Source organism: Myotis daubentonii, chromosome 3 (assembly GCF_963259705.1).
Source record: "Myotis daubentonii chromosome 3, mMyoDau2.1, whole genome shotgun sequence".
NCBI classification, from domain to species: Eukaryota; Metazoa; Chordata; class Mammalia; order Chiroptera; family Vespertilionidae; genus Myotis; species Myotis daubentonii.
This window is the reverse complement of record NC_081842.1, coordinates 83,553,317-83,571,437: the sequence shown is the minus strand read 5'-3', so window position 1 is coordinate 83,571,437 and position 18,121 is coordinate 83,553,317. Positions and strand designations below refer to the sequence as shown.

The following is an 18,121-nucleotide window of genomic DNA, read 5'->3' as shown; positions in this document are numbered from 1 at the left end:
CTTTCTTTCTCTTCATGTTATAAAATATAACCTATAAATAAAAGTATGCTTGATTACTAAGTGCTCTGGAAACACTCTGGCCTTGAGTGGTGAAGTATCTGATTTTTAAAAACAGTGCCTCCATGAATTAGGGGGTTCTGAAGTGGACATTGAATCTGAAAAACCATTGGTTCCTAACATTCCTGGATATTAGGAGTTTAATAAGGCTGAAATAGTTTATTTGTCCATAGTGAAGTTTTCATTTCACTCACATGATATGGCCCTTTATCCTTCCTTCACTCCACTATTCAAAGACAATTATTAATAAGAGTTTATTTTCTATATATTGGTAATCCTATATAATAAAAGTCTAATATGCAATTGTCCCTTCGGGTGGTCATTGACTGGGAGTTCAACCAACTGGGAGTTTGACCGCTCACTATGACATGTGCTGACCACCAGGGGGTGGTGCAGAACATGGTGGGTGTCGGCGACGGGTGGCAGTGGGTGGCAGTGGAGGCGCTGCCAGCCCCGATGGGCCCCGACAGCAGGACCACAGCTGGATGGTGGAGCAGGTGAACGGGCAGCACCAGGCCAAGGCAGGTGTGAGCATGGCTCGCCCCCTCCCCCCATCACCCTGCAGACGCAGACAGTGACCAGCAATGGCAGCAGGGGGACAGGGTGATCGGGCAGTGCCAGGCCAAGGTGGGGTGCTAGGCGGGGCTTCGTGGCTGCGAGACTGGGGCGTGAGCTAGGGCCCGATCTCCACAGGCCACCCCCAGGAACCCCACCCATGCACACATTTCATGCACTGGGTCTCTAGTAAAAATATAAGTAAGAGTTCCTACCTTTAAGGGCTTACATTCCAGGGACTCTTGAGTGATAAAGGAAGATGGAAGTAGAAAATATCAAGATCAGCTTTGAGTATATTAAAATGTGAACTTCAGGGCTCAAAATTGGCTTGGAAAGTGCACACATGCACAGGAGTTCCTCCCAGAAAGCAGGCGGGGGGGGGGGGGGGGCATGGGTGACTTGTGGGAAGCTAGGAGGGGGGGGGCTTATGGGAGGCGAGGAGGGGGGCTAGGAGGGGGGGGGCTTATGGGAGGCGAGGAGGGGGGGCTTGTGGGAGGTGGGGCGGGGAGCCTTATGGAGGTCAGGGGGCGGGGGTGGGGGGCCTTGTGGAGGCCTGAGGAAGCACAATGCTGCACCTGGCAAACGAAGAGGCCCACTGGCAGCTCCAGCAGGGAAGGTGGAAACACTGCCCTCCTGTCAAGCAAGAAAGGAGGTCCTCTTTAACCCAATTCCCACCTTCACAGTCAGAATCAAAAAACAACGTTTTTATCCAATCAACCTCCTGCAGCCATCTGCAGGCAATTTTGACTCAGAACCAGGGGAAAGGATTAGTGGGTTCCCCTTAAGGCCGCCAACACTGATCCATGGCCAGGCACCCAGCGCAGGTCTGCAAGCCAGAAGCCAAGGAGCCACAGCGGAGCCGGCTTCCAGGGCAGGGCTACAGCCCCACAGAAGAGGCCCTCTCAGGGCCTCCCAGCAGCAGCACCGGCGGGCTCGGCGTCCGGCCGCTGCAGGGACCACCCCTCCCGGGCTCCCAGTGCCCCCAAACGGAGACCAAGAGACAAGGTGCCAGCACCTGAAGAGGGAGATCCCCAGAAACGAGTCTAGCAATACTTCTGAGGAGGACAACTGGGAGAAAAAGAGCAAGTTTCACAGCAAGAGTCTGTGTTCAGGCAGAACTTGAAGGACGAAGTTAATAAATAACAACCCTGAAGCAGCCCACAGGGGAAATGCCGAACACCCCAGTTCAGAAATCGAACCGCGACCAGCTGTCTCCTATCAGCTCCACTTTAGAAAACTAAACCAATAGAGCTGAGGCCACCTGCAACGCATTTGTATTTGGCCAGAAGGTGAGCGAGCATGTTGGCCCCACTAAATTAAATGAGGTCACTTCGGATACCACCAGAGAAAACTCGGGTGCGAGTCAGGGACTCAGTGCCACTCCCAGGAGCCTCCCCCCCCCCCACCCCCCCCCCCCCCCGCCCCGAGAAAGAGTCCTGGACGAATCAGCAGCTGCCTACACCAGGGCAACGTAAAACAAGTGTTGCTGGAAAAAGTGGAAATGATCACCAGGAGGAGACAGAGAGCAACACATTACAAATCCAATGTAAGCTGTTTGTCTTTGGCCAAGGACTGCTCAGCCCCAACGACGTGGCATCAACGGATGACTGGACATTACACTCATCCGCCTTAGTGAGGCGAGCCTGCGGCTGGCCATCAACACCAAGCTATGGGCCCAGATGCAGATTGACAAGGCCAGTGAGAAGAGCATTTGCTTCATGGCCATGCCTAGGGAGGACCAGGGTGTGGACTTTCTGATTTCAGCCAGCTCTATGGACGCAGGCCGGCTATGTATGTGGCCCAGTGCAGCCAGAACACCTGCCCCAAGCCTGGTACAGCCCCATTCAACGGGGATGACAGTGACCACGATGACGTTGGCTCCGAAGGGGGCCATAGGAGGCTGCACTGACTGACTATGAAGGGGACAGGCAGACAGAAGGCCAGGAGCACATAGCGCTGGGAGCTGGCTGCCCAGGAGCCTGCTGCTTTGTCATCTGTCCACCCATCTGCCCGCCCCTCACTGGCAGTGTGGAGGCGAGAGCTTGGGGAACTACACGCCCCGTTGGGTTGGCCAGTCTGAATACGCACTGTCCATTCAGAAGCCGACTGGGGATCTTTGAATTGAAATGGCACATTAAGATGTCACAGCTTCTCACTGGGACTGGCACGCCCCGTTTCTTCACCCCTCTCATGCTGCTGCCAGCCCATGGGTTCCTCCATCTACCCAGGCTACCAGGTCTGTCCCCTTGAGCTTAAACACTGGGCCTGCTGGATGTCCTGTTACTACCTTTATCTCCCATTTCCCACAGTCTGATTCAGGCTATATATTTTTCAATTGCCCTCCCCCCCAAAAAAAGTTTGGTTTTGGTTCTTTAGATTAAGGCGCCCCTGTGCTCTCATTCTTCCTATGGTCACAGCTTGTGTGCTGAGATCTTAATGGTGAGCTAGGGTGCTCTGAGGACTGCTGGAGGGCAGCCCCCACTTGTTATCTTCAGGCTATCAAGGGGTGTTGAGAGGTAGGCCTGATGCCTGAAGAGACTTATCTAGAAAAGGGCCACTGGATCTATGAAGGTTCCCATTCCCCTAACCCTCCTCCTTGTCCCTTTCACGTAGGTCACACATTATCAGGCACCTGGGCACACACATGCTTCCTGCTGTTGGCCATTTTTTGCTCAGCCCTGGATGTCACTCACCCCCAAGACAATCCAGGGTCAGGGGCCTCCACAATAGACAGAGGGGGTCCCTAGCACGGCCTTTGAAGAGGGCAGAAAACTGGTTTCAGACAATAGGCCACCACACCAACACTGGCAACATTCACTGGAGCAGGCGTCATGCCCACCCCACCCCAGAGTATGGCCAAGAGCCTAGCTGGGCACTACATGCCTGTAAAGAAGGTCCCTGAGCACAGGGCTCTCATATTTCAGAAGAAATTCCCCAGCCCTACCTACCCTCATAGGCAGGGAGATAGCCTGGTCTCCAAAGCTGTACACCCCACACCTTGGGTGGACCATATGCAGCCCATGCTTGAGCCATTGGAACACAACCCACCTCACCCCCAGCAGATCTAGTCACACTTCTCTGCTTTACATTTTAGCCAACTAGTGGCAAGTAAAACCAGATAATGCCTGTTTGTTTTGGAGTGTTTGTGTAAGATTGTCTAATGAAATGTATTTGGAAACTATATTAAAACTTTTAACTAAAAAAAAAATAAAATATGGATTCAATCACTTCTTGTCTTTCCAGATGAGTAATCATAGTAAAGGTTGGCAAATATTCCTAGCCCCACACAAGCAAAAAAATTTTGCAAATGGTGTCAATTGGCACATCATATTATTAGATGTTGGGTTAATAGGAGACAGTGTTCAAAATATTGTTGATTCTACAAAAATGTCTGGGGTAGATATTGATCTTCACAATAGCAATATATGGTGATAATATTACATAGTATCAGGGATGGCATCCATCACTGCATTTATATTAACATTTTTATTTATTATGTATATAGTTATATAATTATATTTATATGTATATTTATATGCATTATATTATATTATGTATTTGATTAATATATTTTGTGGTCAACTTATGTAGTGAGTGTAATTTTTCCAATGTTATATAGAGGGCAGAAATTTTATTCTTTGCTATATTTCTAATGCCAGAATAATACTTGCAACATAATAGATGTACCATAAGTATTTCTTGACTGTCAGTTATGTAACAGCAGGATTAGGACTATTTTATCATATTTTTCTTACCCTCTACCTGACAAAGATATATATTCAGAGAAATGCATTAATGAAGAGTAATGTCAGAATTAATGTCTTTAATTTGATGCTGCTTATTTTATTAGTCTGTATATAATTATAATGTCTCTAGTTGCCATACGGGCTACAAACATGAAAGGAAATACACCATTTTGTGGAGAGATTAAAATTTTATCATATCAATATTTCTTGATAACGAGAGTTAAGTGTTTTCTTCAAAGAAGGACATTTGCCTAATATTGCAATGCATTTAATAAAAAACTGAAACACAAAGACAAACATTATTCAAGCATCTATCAATCTTCTGATCAAATCAAAGGTGTCAATATGCCTATTATGTCTTGTACACCTTACTTATACTTTTATAGAAGACAAAGCAAGCTTTGTTATTATTAGAACCTTTTTTTGATTTAAATTTATTTTGCATAATTATAATAGATGATAATGTTTTTAAAAATAATAATACAAAATTTAAAAAAATCTATTTGTGTCTAAAATAGTTGATGTAGTCAAAACTAAACAGTCTGACATGAAATACTTGTACATAGTTAAATTGTAAAGGTGATATGAAAAAGACTAACATTTTGAAAATACCAACTAAAGTCGAAGGGTATAAACTTGGTTCGTTATTTGTCATGAAGCATAATGGCATCAAGACGAGAGGTTGGCCTAACATTGGGATCAAGATCTTCTCAATGGTGTATGAAGAACACAAAGAGATTAGGTTGTCTTAGAAGGAATTTCTAATTCCCTTTGCTCAATCTCTGCAGCTCACAGTGCTTGCCCAAATAATAAACTTATTTTCTTCACCTTTTTTGAGGTTTTCTTATCTTGAGTGGCTGGCCCAGCCTGACCTATAAGTCTGGCCACTTGGTTGTCAACTGGTTCCCATCCTTTTTGAGTTCTGACTATAGCACTAATAGTCAAGCTTTACCATAATTTTTCTGCATCTTTGTACTATCTTGAATTAATTTTCACCAAGGCTACTACAGGTCCTGTTTCTAAATACTTCATTCTCCCCGGTAGAATTTTTCACCCTATGTCTCTAAAGTTGCAACCCAGTGCGACATATAACTGTTTTGTAATATAATTCTACACAGAAATGGGTTTACCCTGACAATAATGGAGTAAAAGTATCACTCCAAGTGAGGAGACAGAGGGAAGCTAGGTAGACAGGGACTGGGACCATGGGAGGGGGAATAAAACTGGGGAACCCAACTAGGTGGAGTTACTAAGGCACCCCAACTGGGTGGGGAAGTAAGGGAACATGCAGGAGACAAACTTTAAAGTGTATGAATGTTTCCAAGACCGGCAGCTTTCAGATAACCAATCACAAGACACTGAGGCATATAACCAATCCCAAAAATGTTATTAAGGCAGAATTTTTTTAAAAGACCAATTAGGAGCTAGCAAGGCTGTATCCACCCCCTAAATTAAAAGATGCACACATCCTCTCACCCTCCCCCTTCTCCCCACACACAATGGGCTCCTGACATTCCTGTGCAGGGGAGCACATGCCTGCGCTCACAGGGCTTCTGACCATGTGGTACTCTACACATGGACTAATAGACTGAATAGCATGGATGCTCTCAATAAACCAGTTCTACTAATGCATTTTGTCCATGACTTTGTTCTTTGATTTGGTGAGAAAACGAACTTGGACTCAATACCCCACATTTTGGTTTCACAGTATAAATATTACTGGTAAAGGCAACTTTCAAAGCCATGTGAATTTTTTATTTTCCATAATTTTGTATTCTTTTTCCAAAAGAGAGCTGGCAAAATTATATAGGCCTCAGGCCCTGTAAAATGTGAGTTCATGTCAGTTTCAACTATAGCAATAAGAATAATTCAGGCATATTAGGAAAATAGTGAAACAGTGAAGAAATGATGGGTACAATAATAGCTTGAGGATGAAACTACCTACTCTCTCCCAAAGCTTATTTTCTAAATTAACATGATGTTAGTATTCTATTCCTTCCATTAGCATAACTTTACTATTCCAGAAGACTCTTACCCAAGTATATAAATGTATTGCTTATTAGAGGAACTTCATGAAAAACTCATCAACTTTTCAATATAAAGAATTAACAGGTCATATCCTATGAGTCTTTGAATTCTTAGCCCCCAAATCCTTGCTCTACTATTTCTACCAATCTTAGAGTGTTAAGTCCTGATTCTTACCTGTGAGAATAAACAAGTCATCTTTTCTGTCAAAGAGCAGTTTAGGCAGCCAACATTTTGGCCACATGACTTGCAGCTCCACTGGGGGCTGCCATCTTGAAATGGCAAAGGCCAACCCCTCCCTTTGAATTAGCCAATCAAGAAAGAATGTGCACCTGACTCCAATCAAGAGTGAGGGACAGGTCACGTGCTTCAGGATTAAAAAGCTGAGCCAACCACCTGCTCAGTGTCTTGTGCTCCCAGACCATGTGCTTGCTCACCCTCCTGCAGGAGTAAAGATATTTGCCTTGCTGCCTGGCTCCTGAGTATGCTTTGTGTTCTACCAGGACCCCTGAATTTGGGGGTTCGCCTTATTTCTTACAATTTGGGGGCTCATCCAGGATACTGTTTGTCATCACAGGGGGAAATTGGACCCCTCTCCTGAGGAGGTGTGCCCTGCTGCCAAGTTGCGGCGGCCTCAGTGAAGAGGGACAGCCATCACCTCTGGGCCAACTACGAGCTCAGGATGGAGAGTCAGCAAGCAATGCAGGAAGATCCCAAGCAAGACCTGCGGCAATCAGGTAACCTCATCCATGAGCTAAGGTGGGAAATGAACTGAGTACTACTTTGGTGATTGGGTATCCTCAGAAGTCGGGCATATGTGACTGGGATGTGTTTTGGACATAAAGTGAGTGCGGAGTTCTGATCTGTGGTTCTGTTCTCCTGTGAGGGAAGTGGCTAGAGAGGGATGAAGCAGATCTCTGGGAGTACAAGAAACCTCCACTATGGTCAAAAAGGACCTGCTGAGAATGGGAAACAGAAATTCTAGGCCTAGAGAATACATTCTCCTGAAATAGTCCATTGGGAGAATGCTGACATCCTCAGGAGAGGCAGTTCCCAAACCAGGGACAGAAGACATTGCTCTGGTGTGTTTTTTAAGGCAGGGCAATTTTTAGTGTGTTGTGCATGCCTGAGTGTTTCTGTTGATATTTTATGTTTCTTTGTTGCTTGTTTAATTAGTTTAAAGATGGGGCAAGTCCCATTTTGGGAAAGCCCAGTTATGTGTGGTGAGGTTGAACACATGACAGAGTCTGCAGGAAAGTCCCAGCAGTTGCCAAGAATTTTTAATATTGGGGACTCTCCCTGCTCTCCTTCTCAGGGTGTTAGCCAGTAGAAACTCTTAGCTACTGAGATTTCTGTCTCTGTATCTGTAATTTAATGTTGGATTTCTATCTTTTAGGGACTTTAGTTTGCTCTTCCCTGGTTTATGAGTATTAGGAAGTAAGCTATACAGGCCGGTTTAGGCAACAGGTTAATGCTTCCATGATAATGAGCAGTTGGTGAATGAGGATGGACCGCATTCCAAGGGTGACTCCCAGGTCCCGGAGGCATACGATCCCAGCCAGAGTGGAATGTCCTTTGTTTGAACAGAAAGGGCAATCATGGTTAACAGCATAATTAATATTTCCCATAACCATAACTAGTCTCAAATGCTCTGTTTTACCCCATAACACCGGGAGGAACAGACATGTAGAAGTACCCTCTAGCAGTGAAGCAGGGGCACTCCTGTTTTTATAAAGAAAAATAAAATAGTACTCTCACATTGAGTTATCCCTTTTACAAAATCGATCAAGAAAATGCTTTAAGTAATAATTGGCTTTAAAATCTCAAAGTTGTTAAGATACAATAAATAGATGTAACAAGAATGTATTTGGATTAATTACATTTACTATAACCAGAATAGGCTTGTTAACTATATTCAAGACACAGCTAAAGGGATAGCTGAACAGCTAGATACCAGCAGCAGGATGACCTGGGAGAACAAGTTGGCCTTGGATACGATTCTGGCAGAAAAAGGAGGAGTTTGTGTAATGTTGGGGGTCAGTGCTGTACGTTCATCCCTGACAACACAGCCACATGGACCATCACTGAGGCCCCACAGGGACTAACAACTCTGGCTGGTGAGTGAGTGAGAACACAGGAACTGAGGCTCCTTTCTCCCATTCACTAAAACAATGGTTTGAAAGTGGAAGGAAGTGATAGTGTCCATATTCACCACTTTGATTAGAAGTTACAGTGAGGGGATGTTACATGTATCATCCAAAGGTTAATTGAAACCGCATTGACCAAACAGAAAAATAGTCTTCTCCTAGGTCCTAGACACTGCAGAGCATGAAAGCTGGTGAATGTTAGCCGAGTTTGAAGAAAGGAGTTTAAATAAAGAAAATGGGGCCCTAACTGGTTTGGCTCAGTGGATAGAGCGTCGGCCTGTGGAACAAAGGGTCCCAGGTTCAATTCCAGTCAAGGGCACATTCCTTGGTTGTGGGCACATCCAAATGTTTCTAACTCTCTATCCCTCTCCCTTCTTCTCTATAAAAAATCAATAAAATGTATTTTTTTAAAAAAGGAAAAGAAAATGGGGAAATTGTGAGAATAAACAAGTCAACTTTTCCATCAAAGAGCAGCTTAGGCTACCATTTTGGACTGCGTGACTTGGCAGCCACCATTTTAGCAACAGGACTTGCAGCTTCCCTGGGGGCTGCCATCTTAAAATGGCAAAGGCCAACCCCTCCCTTCAAATTAGTCAATCAAGAAAGACTATGTACCTGAGCTCCAATCAAGAGTGAGGGACAGGTCCTTTGCATCAGGATTAAAAAGCCAAGCAGATCGCCTGCTCAGTGTTGTGTTCTGCCAGAGCATGTGCTGCACACACTCCTTCAGGAGTAAAGATATTTGCCTTTCAGCCTGGCTCTCGAGTATGCTTTGTATTCTACCAGGACCCTGAATTTGGGGGCTCACCTTATTTCTTACATTACCCAAGCTTAATCAATCCTCCTTAATCCTCCAAATTAAAATACCCCCATAAAATCAAGTTGCAAATCTATATATATAAAAGGCTGATATGCAAAATGTCTCCTCAGGAGTTCAACCAGGAGACCGGGAGTTTGATCACTCTCTATGACATGCGCTGACCACCAGAGGGCAGCGCAGAACATGGCAGGTGACCAGCAGCGTTGGTGGGGCACTTAGGGAGCGAGGGAAGGAGGAGGCAGGGAGATGGGGAGGCAGGGAGGCAGGGAGGCAGGGAGGCAGGGAACCTGATCGGCTCTAATTGCTGGCCAGGCCTAGGGACTCTACCCATGCCCAAATTTTGTGCACTGGGCCTCTAGTAATGAATAAAACTTAATCTTGCTACTCCTCCTCCCCCATGAGACATTTGCAAAGCTCCTGCTGAGACGGTCTTCTCCCTTACCATGGTAAGCAATAACTCAAATTTGTCTTATGGATAGATTATGTTGGTGCTATTTGGGGAGCCAGCACACAACAGCTTATAAGCCCTTTTATGTAGGTATATACATGAACATTTTAACTGCAAACATTTCTAAATTATACAAAATCCTTTAGTTAAGAGGATTTAATTTGCTAAAATATGAACAGATTAGTCCAACCTGGCAATATCCAATGTTACCTTCATTAATTTTTCAACATCCTTTGGATGTTGGATATAAACCAGAATTTTAATATTTAAACACAGAATCTGATTTTTCTATATTTTTTTTCCAATTTATTCTGAAAGTATGTAATTATTTATGTAAAAGTCAAAGCTTTTAAAAAATAACATCTGGTTATTTTTTATAGATAATAAATGGGAGCAGAGTGAACTTTTGGAATTGATTAAATGTTGCTATCTGCAGGAATTTTTTTTCTTTCATCTGATTTCAAGTAAGAGTCTTAAACAACCGAGTTTTAATTTCAGAGACAGGGGAAATATAAGGTCAAGTAAAGAGTGCTCTGGTCCCCATTTTCAGTTTATTCAATTTAGTACCTAAATATGTGTTATTCCCTCTTATTTTCTCTATCAACTGCTATATTATATCAAAAAGCAGGAGGGGCAATGGTTTGAGTCCATATAAAGCAGTGATTCTCAACCTTCTGGTCCTTTAAATACAGTTCCTCATGTTGTGACCCAACCATAAAATTATTTTCATTGCTACTTCATAACTGTAATGCTGCTACTGTTATGCATCATAATGTAAATATCTGATATGCAGGATGGTCTTAGGCTACCCCTGTGAAAGGGTCGTTCAACTGCCAAAGGGGTCGCGACCCACAGGTTGAGAACCACTGATAAAGGAAAGAGGAGACAACATGACAATATGACTAAAATAATGATTGACTCTTTGAAAGTGTTCACTCATCTTCATTGCCTCAGAGACAGAGGAAACCTTTCACATTTTTCATTCTGTAGCCACACTATCCTGCTTCTTTCTCTTTCCACTCCTATTTGTCCTGATATTTATTTAAACCAATTTCATTTTTGTAACAATATGTGTGATAATGACATGAGGAAGGAAGAAAGAGGTGGAATAAAAATCGAGGACCCACACTTTATAAATAGGGACACTGCATTCCTCTGTGATGCCTGTAACATTAATATTCTCGGTAATAGCTCATATTTGTGGTATTTGCTTTCAAGATTGGATATGATATATTGCTAGAGAGATGAGAAGAAAATAAAGACAAAAGGTATGGATTAATTTGTCAGAAGAAAATGAGGGGTGTGAAGAACCACAGGTCAGGTCAAGAAATACATCCTGAATCTTTTATCAGGAACTCTTTACAATTTAACCATTTGCTTTTGACCTTTCCTGAAAAAAGAAATGTAATCTTTATTTAAAAAACTTTTGATATTAAAAATTAAAAAAAAACAAGCTTGCATAGCAAAAAAATATATAAAGGAAACTTATAGAGAAAAATGACTTTTCTAGATTTTTTTGGAAAAAAAATGAGTAGGCATTCATCAAGTGCTTACTCTTTTATATAAATACTAGAGGCCCAGTGCATGAAATTCATGCACTGGTAGGGTCCCTAGGCCTGGCCAGCAATCAGGGCTGGTTAGATTCCCCGCCTCCCTACCTCCTCTTTCCCTCACTCCCTCAGCACCCCACCACCGCGCCACCGGTCGCCCACCATGTTCTGTGTCGCTCCCTGGTGGTCAGCACATGTCATAGTGAGCTATCAAATTCCCGGTCTCCCAGTCAAACTCCTGAGGGGACACTTTGCATATTAGCCTTTTATACATATAGATGCTAATAATATATAGTAAAAATGGTCAATATGAAGCACCAGCTATGATATAAATAGAAAATGTTTCTGCAAATATGCTAACATTTTATCTATATCTTGAATTATTCTTGCATCTGCTTCTACTGTCTATCTTAATAGTCTGATTTAGATGGTAAATTCTAAGAGGTCAAAATCTTTGATCATGAATTATTTGAATTCTCCCAGTCAGTTTAATGTATGCATTATAATTTTAAAAATCTGACAGTTTCATGAGCTAAGATAAACATTTTAACTTAGAGATATTCATTTCACAATTTGCTCTAAGAGAAGGCTGTGTCCCCCAAATACAAGTATTTGTATTTGTTTGTAACACCTCCATGAATGCTTCACTCTGAGTTAGACATTTTGAATTCCAAATTTACTTCTTTACCTCATGTTACTGCTAAAATTAAGAGAAATTTATTAGCATAATTGCTGGTCCAACATACAAGGAGAAAGTTTTTTTTCACAAGTTGGTTTCTTGTTGAAGTGTTCTAAATAATCTTCCAAATGCTTGAAAGTCTTCCCCAACATACACAGAGCATCATTGCCTGGCATTTACCCTGCTCATTACCATAATAAGAACAGAAAAAAAGATGTCCAGTTCACAGGTGACAAAAATAACAAGCTAACATTTATCAGATGTCTTAGCAGAAAATATAATTTGTAATTGTTTAAGTAGTTTTTCCTCATAATCTTTACTCATCTCCCAAAATTGTGTGTCATATCAATATTTTCCCTTCACAAAAGTCAGGCAACAGATGATTTCACCACTGCTCCCCTCCTTGCCTACTAACAATAGGAGGAAATATAACTCATTTAGAAAATCATCTGAGTGGAAGCTTTTCTGTTTTCAAAAAGAGAATTGGAACCACCAAGATTTGAGATTATAGATTAGGGTTTCAATTTACAATTAGAGAACCATTCATATCTTGATTCTACTATAGAGGCCAGATATCAGATCACAGAAAGCTGTAAAGCAATCCTAAAAGAAGAAAAAACTCTATACTTCAGGTCCTCAAAGGCCAACAAAAACTGAGGCTATATATTTACTAATATGTAAAGTTATTCCTGCTCAAAATTCTTTTCATTAAAAAACAACATTTTTCTATTGTTTGACAGCTTTTGAATTGTTACATTGCTTTTAAGAAAATCCATGAAAGGGGGAAAATCAGTCCCAATGTTCTGGAGCAGAGAAGAGAAGATAAATGAAAAACCTCAAAATGGAAGTGTCATTTGACCCAGTGATCCCACTTATAGGAACATAGCCTAAAAATCCCAAAACAGCAATCAGAAAGAAATACATGTACCACTATTTTCATAGCAGCATCATTTACAATAGCTAAGATATGGAAACAGTCCAATTGCCCATCAGTAGATGAATGAATAAAAAAGCTGTGGTTTATTTACACAATGGAATATTATGCAGCTGTATAAAAGAAGGATCTTTTACCTTTTGAGACAGCATGAATGGACCTGGAGGTTATTATGCTAAGCAAAATAAGCCAATCAGAGAAAGACAAGTATCACATGATCTCACTTATCTATACTAATAAAAGGGTAATATGCTAATTAGACTGGATAGACTGGACATCTTCCGGACATTCTTCCAGACAAAGCCACAGTGGTGGGCCAAGGCAAAGGTGGTTAGGGGCAATCAGGCAGGCAGGGGAGAATGGTTAGGGCGATCAGGCCAGCAGGGGAGAGTGGTTAGGGGTGATGAAGCTGGCAGGGGAGAGTGGTTAGGGGCAATCAGGCTGGCAGGGGAGAATGGTTAGGGGCGATCAGGCCAGCAGGGGAGAGTGGTTAGGGGTGATCAAGCTGGCAGGGGAGAGTGGTTAGGGACAATCAGGACAGCAGGCAGAGATGGTTAGGGGTGATCAGGCAGGCAGGCAGGTGAGCAGTTAGGATCCAGTGGTCCCAAATTGCAAGTGGGATGTCTGAGTGCCAGTTTAGGCCCAATTCCTATCAGGCCTAAATCTGCAGTCGGACATCCCTGGAGGGGTCCCGGATTGGAGAGAGTGCAGGCTGGGATGAGGGACCCTCCCCCCATGCACGAATTTCATGCATTGGGCCTCTAGTATCCTCTATAATAAAGAGCTAATATGTTAATTAGACCAAACAGCATAACGACCATCCAGACTACCTTCTGGAGAAGCCGGGGATGTGAGGGAAGCTGAGGTAGCTGGGGCTGTGAGGGCCGAGCCCTTTGCATGAATTTCATGCATAGGGCCTCTAGTGTGTAATATAATGAACAAAATAAACTGACAAATAAAATTGATCCTGAGACATGGAACCATGGAACAAACTGACAAGTTTCAGAGAAAAGGGAGGAGGGGGATACAGGAAAAGATTAACAAAATAACTTATATGCATATACGCATAACCCATAGGTACAGACAATAGTGCACTAGGCCAGCAGGGAGGATGGGTTCAGGGGGAGGAGGTCAAATAAGGAAAACAGGAGGCTTATGTAATATTTTGAACAATAAAGATTTTTAAAAAACTCTCTGGATCACATAAATGTTTTCATTTACATAAATCAATATTCTATCAATGTCTCATTTGGAAAGGATCAATTTGAGGAGAACTCTTTTGCTAAATGTCAAAGATTCACTTAGGACAACATTTTTATCTTGGATTTTCTATCAAACTCAAAGCTTGGCAAAGAGGGAAGAAATGCCAACTTCGATTTGTTGAACCACAACTCACATGAAATTATTGCACATCTTAGGAAGGGACCTAAGTTATGAATTCACCACCGGTACATATAGCATCCTGAATGACTTCAATACCTCCTGCCTTTGAGCAGATTAACATTCAACAGAGGGACATGGTGTGGCAAACAATAGGTTGTCAGCCTTTGTTAGTTCCCTCAGCCAGGCACCTTTGAGCTCTTCACAAATTACACAACCATATGCGATAGCCGAGGGCCTGAACAGCAGCTTTGTGTCCCACCTGTGCCGATGGGATTATTGCTCTGTGTGTTCGATCTGGGCCCATTATGGCACAGGGTTGTGGAATACTTATCCTTATTAATTAGGTTACAGAATACATGTTATATATTTCTAAATAGACAAGCTTCAAATATAATGGCAACTTTTGTGTAAGTTAATATCTTTATAAAAATTTCAGTAATATTTACATAGCTGTATATCATTACTACAATAGTCCTCTTATCAGAAGAATTATATGAGTAACTATTTATAATTTAATATTAACTCAAGATTAATCTGAGCCCCACAATAGTATTATTAGTTATTAAGGCAAAATCAATTAAGTCTACAAAACAGAAATATAATAAAGTAGTGATATCAACCAGGTATGTTCACTTATCCTATATAATAATAGACAAACAGGGTAATTGACAGTAACTTCGCTATGCCTCCCATTGGCTAATCAGTGTGATATGCAAATTAACCACCAACAAAGATGGTGGTTAATTTGCATACATAGGGTCCAAGCAGTGGAGCGAAGACTGAAGGCAAGCCAGAGCAGCAAAGACGGAGGACGGAAGGCAGCTCTGGCCAGAGCAAAGGCCTGGGTCCCGGGTGCTGGAGGAAAACCGGTGCCCACAGCCAGGAGAAGGGAAGGCCTATTGCACGAATCTCTTCGTGCAACAGGCCTCTAGTAAATTATATTCATCTAAACTTTCATATAACACATTGTCATTTTTTGTCTCAACATTCAGATAAGTGATCTATTCACAATGTCAGATCTCGTGAGGATAACCAGCTGCTGTGTACCACCAATACAAATGGCATTTAACATCAAGAAGACAATTCCAGATGTATATAATCAGGTATCATTCCGAACATAATGCCAACTATTTGGAATTATTTGGGTGGTAAAATTCTCTTGTCTGATATATCTGAAATCTGTCACTTGCCTTTATCTCAGCCTCTGTGTTGAAAAGATCTGAAAGCTCTATAAATTTATTTAGCAACATATTCAGTATTCCCACTTTGTGAGAGCCAAACATGACTAGGCCACTTAGATAAATCTCCTAGGAATTTACATATTGAATAAATAATGTACAAGATAAAGGTAATAGTTGAAGAATAACATAATTTGGTGGCCATGGAAGGAATCTGGCTAGAGTGGAGTTGAGAGTTCAACAATATTGATCGCCTAGCCAGGCATCCAAAGTATTCTTTGGCTATTTTGTTCAAACTAGATTCCAGATCCTAGTAATTTTCTGAGCCTAATTATTTTTACCTCTTTATTGATTCTTTGAGCTACTTAATATCACTTCAATAAATTTTTTTGTTGTTTAATTCATGCAGAATTGGTTTTCTTAGTTCTCAACAAAGAACTCTGAGCAATAGAAGCACATGGAAGGACTTATCAATATATCAGTGAGAGACTTTTATTCCTTAGAACATTTTTATTTGCAGTACTGCTCTAATAACTATAAAACATTATAAAAATGTCTTGAATACTCAATGAAATTTTCAGGTTGGGAAAATTTGCTACTGGTCAATATTTGCTGTAATCCTGAAAATTTTCAACCAGGTTCTGACTCTTCAATCTTAGAAGCCTAACTATGTTTTTATTCTGAATTCACTCATAGCATCACTAAAAGATAGAATGTTTAAAATTATAACATGTTCCAATGCATTATTCTGCACATTTTCCCTCAAAAAATATTTTTAATTTTCACAAATGTAATGTAATTTATACAAGTATGATTGGGGCAAACAATCCATTTTCTAGCCAACTACCAACTACCGTTATATACCATTACTATGACACATGGCCCCATGGTCCATTAGCTTCTTAGTAACTATCTCAGCTATCAGATTGACTGTCCCAGTATCATAGTGTTTGTTTTCAAGGAAACTTTATTTTACTTAATAATGGCCCCAAAATGCAAAAGTAGCAATTCTGGCAATAAAATATGCCAAAGAGAGACTGTAAAGTGCTTCCTTTAAGTGAAAAGGTGAGAACAGTGCAAAAGTTGAGAAAAAAAGGAAAGTGAGACTACACTCAATTATAGGCCACACATTTAAAATCTACTTGTGAATTTACATATTCAACAATAATGAAACTACACATTTATAACAGTTGCAACATCTATAATGTCATTTAAATTCAAAGAATAAAAATTATTCTAGAAAAATGTTTTTAATTTTCTTTTAAATATCCACACTCAAAGAAAAAAAATATTTTTATTATCACAATTTTCTGGAAGAGGCAACTATAATACAATTATTTTTCTTTTTGTTTATTTGCTAAAATAGAATTAATGCATGGTCTCAATTTATCCCTAAAACAGGGCCAATATTTGACTTATGAAACAACCTTCTTTAATCAACTGACATGTGTTTCCAAATCTAGATTAATTCTTTTGGGTTAAGAAAGAATTAAAGCAAAATTAGGAATGTTGACTTTACACATAGATATTATTGATACTTAGAAGTGACAGGAGGATATATAAAACATAATATTTATTATTATATTGAAAGGAATGGAATACTTGAAATTTCCCAGGAAGATGGAGGCTTTTGAAACTGACATGAATTAAAACAATCTTTCCTCACAATTTCCCCTGTAACATAAAAACAATAGTCAGAATAAGAAAACTAATGAAACAAGAAGAGTTTTAATAACTACACACACATGCACATGCACACACACACACATATATATGCAAGAGAAAATTCAACATTTAAAAAGTACTTAAGGAGCCCTGCTAGCATGGCTCAGTGGTTGAGCAGCAACTTATGAACCAGAAGATCACAGTTCGATTCCCAGTCAGGGCACATGCCTTGGTTGTGGGCTCAATCCACAGTGTAGGATGTGCAGAAGGCATCCAATCAATGATTCTCTCTCTCATCATTGATGTTTCTATCACTTTCTCCCTCTCCCTTCCTCTCTGAAATCAATAAAATTATATTTAAACTAAATTAAAAAAAATAAAAATAAAAAGCCTTTAATGAAAACACCAGTGTTAGCAAAACTGAAAGAAATAGAACTCTCATGTATTCCTGATAGGAGTGTGAATTGTTATAACCATTATGAAAAATTGTCAGCATCTACTAAAGCAAGTCTCTTCTTTGACTTGGTAATTACATGCCTAGGTTTGCACCCAACAGAAATGCATGCACATGTTCACTGAAAAACAAGTTCCAATATGCTCAGAGAATTACTATAAGTAATAGCTTCCAACAGAAACTACCCAAATGCTTATCAGCAGAAAAAGAAGTAAATAAGTTGTGGTGTATTCACACAATAGAACCCAGAATATCAATACAAATAAACAAACTATAAGTACACATGAAAATATTAATATATTTCACAAATAAGATACCGAGCCAAAAAATCCAAATAAAAAAATCATGCATATTTCATTCATATAAAATTTTAAAATGGCAAAGTTCATTTATACTATTAGACTGTAGAACAGTAGTTATCCTTCGGTGTTACTGATTGACTAAAAAGAAGTATAAGAGGAGCTTCTAGGATAATGGTAA

General features: G+C 40.8%; 1 pseudogene; it reads left to right on the top strand.

Moving 5' to 3' along the window:
- The first annotated feature begins 1,178 nt into the window (after nucleotides 1–1,178).
- On the top strand, nucleotides 1,179–2,525 carry LOC132229645 (ran-binding protein 3-like; annotated as a pseudogene).
- Nucleotides 2,526–18,121: the final 15,596 nt, after the last annotated feature.